This window comes from Calidris pugnax, unplaced genomic scaffold (assembly GCF_001431845.1).
Source record: "Calidris pugnax isolate Ruff unplaced genomic scaffold, ASM143184v1 scaffold28, whole genome shotgun sequence".
Lineage (NCBI taxonomy): Eukaryota > Metazoa > Chordata > Aves > Charadriiformes > Scolopacidae > Calidris > Calidris pugnax.
The window spans coordinates 18,877,101-18,879,733 of record NW_015090842.1 but is presented as its reverse complement, the minus strand read 5'-3'; the positions used below and the strand labels follow the sequence as shown (position 1 = coordinate 18,879,733).

At 59.7% G+C, this 2,633-nt stretch overlaps 1 protein-coding gene across 1 annotated transcript in view; it reads right to left on the bottom strand.

Moving 5' to 3' along the window:
• LOC106888138 (iroquois-class homeodomain protein IRX-6-like) overlaps positions 1–2,633 on the bottom strand; it is a gene marked incomplete at its 5' end in the record, with an annotated part of 9,427 nt that overhangs the window by 5,327 nt on the left and 1,467 nt on the right. The window lies entirely within an intron of this gene.

Sequence of the window (2,633 nt, the reverse complement as noted above, 5' to 3'; positions counted from 1 at the left end):
AGGGGGAGCAGCCGGTGCCAGGCGCGTCCCAGCGGGCTGAGGGAAAGGGGGAGCCCCGGGCAGGGGGCGAGGGGTGCTGGCGCCTTCCAGAGGGTGGGGGGGGCTGGCACCGGCCCCATCGCCCCGCACCGGCCCCATCGCCCCGCACCGCCCCGGGGGAACCGGGCTCCAGTTCCCATCCAAGGGGGGGCTGCCCCCGCTCCGGCGGGCGACCCGAGTTCACTTCCCCGAGCTCAGCGGCATTAAAAAGCCCAGCTCGTAGCAAAGCCCAAGCCAGAAGCCGGTTTAAATACGTTTATTATGGCATCGGGGGCGCTGAATTTGTTCCCGTGACACCCGGGCGAGCCCGGTATTTCAGTTCTGTGCCTGGGCGCTCGCAGGCTCCGCTCCCGGCATTAGTTCCCCGTCAATCCCCGTTCTGGTTTTTAATCAAAACAGTATTCGGAATATGATTCCCGGAGATTATATTTTGAGAGATTTGCGATACATATCTTGCCGGCGTGACAGATTGCAGGGGACTCCTGGGCGGGCGGGATAATCTGCATCTCTCTCGCTTGACCTTTAATAAAAGGGGAGTAAAAGTAATAAATAAAAATAATAAAAAAAATAAAAGTCTTAAGACTCCCTGGAGGTTACCTCCGTGCCTGCCTTAAAAAGCCCCCAAAGCCTGCACCTGACTAATTAACCGCCCCCGGGGGCTTGGCGGCTCCTTCGGGCGCTGCCGCGGAGCCGGCGGGGACCAGGGCCGGGGCGGCGGGGCAGAGCCGGTAGCTCGGGGGGACCCCCTGGCCGCCCCCCGGGCCGCGAGGGCCCTGCAGGTTTCGTCCCCCCGTGGGCAGCCCAGGAGGATGCTGCACAACTGCCTCCCCGGGAGCATCCTCCAAAGCCACCGGGCAAAGGGCGCCGGAGGAACCGGAGGGAGCCGGAGGGAGCCGGGTGGCTCTCCCGACGCCGGACACGGTGGGGAGAGGGACCCGGCCCGGCCGCTGCGGACACGCGTGGGGAACCTGCGGTCGGTTCCCGGGGCAAGAAAATACCTGTCCCCTTCGGTGGGAGAGCGGAGGGGGGGGAAGTCGCCTTGCAAGAACCTTTCGAAAAGGCCTAATACTCTTTATTACAAGTCCTAATCCTTCAAATCCGACTTGAAATAATGTTTATCTTTTCGCAGCTTAATTTCCCCTACTCTAAGCTGCGGGTCACCGCAACAGACTGCGGCTTCTGTGCTCGCCCAGGACCGCACCGGAGTGCGGGAAAGCCCCCTGCCCGGGGTCCCGGCGGGACCCTGCCCCTCTCCCGGCGGGACCCAGCCCCGCTCCCGACCGCTCCGTTACCTGCTGGCCCTCCCCCCCCCGCCCTTTCCTGCCCTGGCCCCCGCAAAGCCCGCTCAAGTTTGCCTTCTTTGGCAGGTGCCCCGCAGCCCGGGGCTGCCCCGCGCCCCACGCCGGAGGGGCCGGGCTGTAAGCAGGGTCCCCGCCACCGCTTCCCGCGGGGACCCGCAGCCTCTCCTTTCCCCTACGAGATGCTTTTCTGGGGGGCAGACCCAGAGGACTCCCATCTCTGTCGCCCCGCTTGCCTTAGTAGCCTTTGGTAAACATATAGAAGTCTACTCGATATTCAAGATTGATTTCCCTGATTTATTAAGGCAGAATTCATTGGACTCTATTGACCACAAATGACTTAATGTAAATGTTGACCCTGGTGAACTTGGAAGTAGCAGGTATCGGGTTGATCTATAGATGACCTCTTAATTACCACAGTTATTAATTTAAATTATTGCCACTGCTTCTAGAGACAGGAACAAAGAAACATTCTTTCCTCATCCCTGCTTGGTTTATTAGTCTGAACACAAAGTGTTTGATGACACTTTTAATTAAACAGAAATAATGCAGAGATACGGTTTCCCTTTCTCGTCTTGTCCTGTAAAGTGCAGCACTGCTCTTTTCACCGACTCTCGCCGCTGACCCACTAACAACGTCCTACTTCGCCGCCCGGTCGCCACCCGCTGCCCAGGGATGCCCCGGCCGTGCCCCCGGGGCGGGCGGCGGGTGCCCGGGGCCGGGGGGGAGCTGGGCCGGCTGCCGAGCGGCCCGGGGTCACCGGGCGGCCCCACGGCGTTCCGCTCATCCGTGCTTAATTAGAGACTCTGAAAAATGCTTTCAGCGGTGTCTACGCACAGCCACGGGAGCTCACACAGCCCGGCGTAACCTGCGCCGCTCCTCCTCCTCCTCCTCCTCGGGACAGCGCGGAGCCACCGCCAACACCCGCACCGGGGCGGGGGCGGAAAAGGGAGGAAAAAGGGAAAAAAAACAAACCACGACGTGAAGGGAGAAAAAAAAAAAAAAAAAAAAAAAAGGTGAGATGGTTCGTTGGGACCAGCAGGCTGGACTGCTGCTGGCCCTTCAGCTGCCCTTCTCCAGAGACATCCCTTGGTCCAATATTTCCAGTGTTCCTTGGAAATATTACTCAAAATTAGCAGCAGTCCCCTAATGAGGGGATTAGGCAGGGATTACAGGTTTGCTCAAAGAGAACGTGCCTTCTCAACAGTTGCTGGGACTAAGAGCGTCCTGTAGGATAAGTCTACATGGCCCACATGGCGCCGTGCGTTGGCAGCGTCTGTCCCCAAGCCAGTGTGC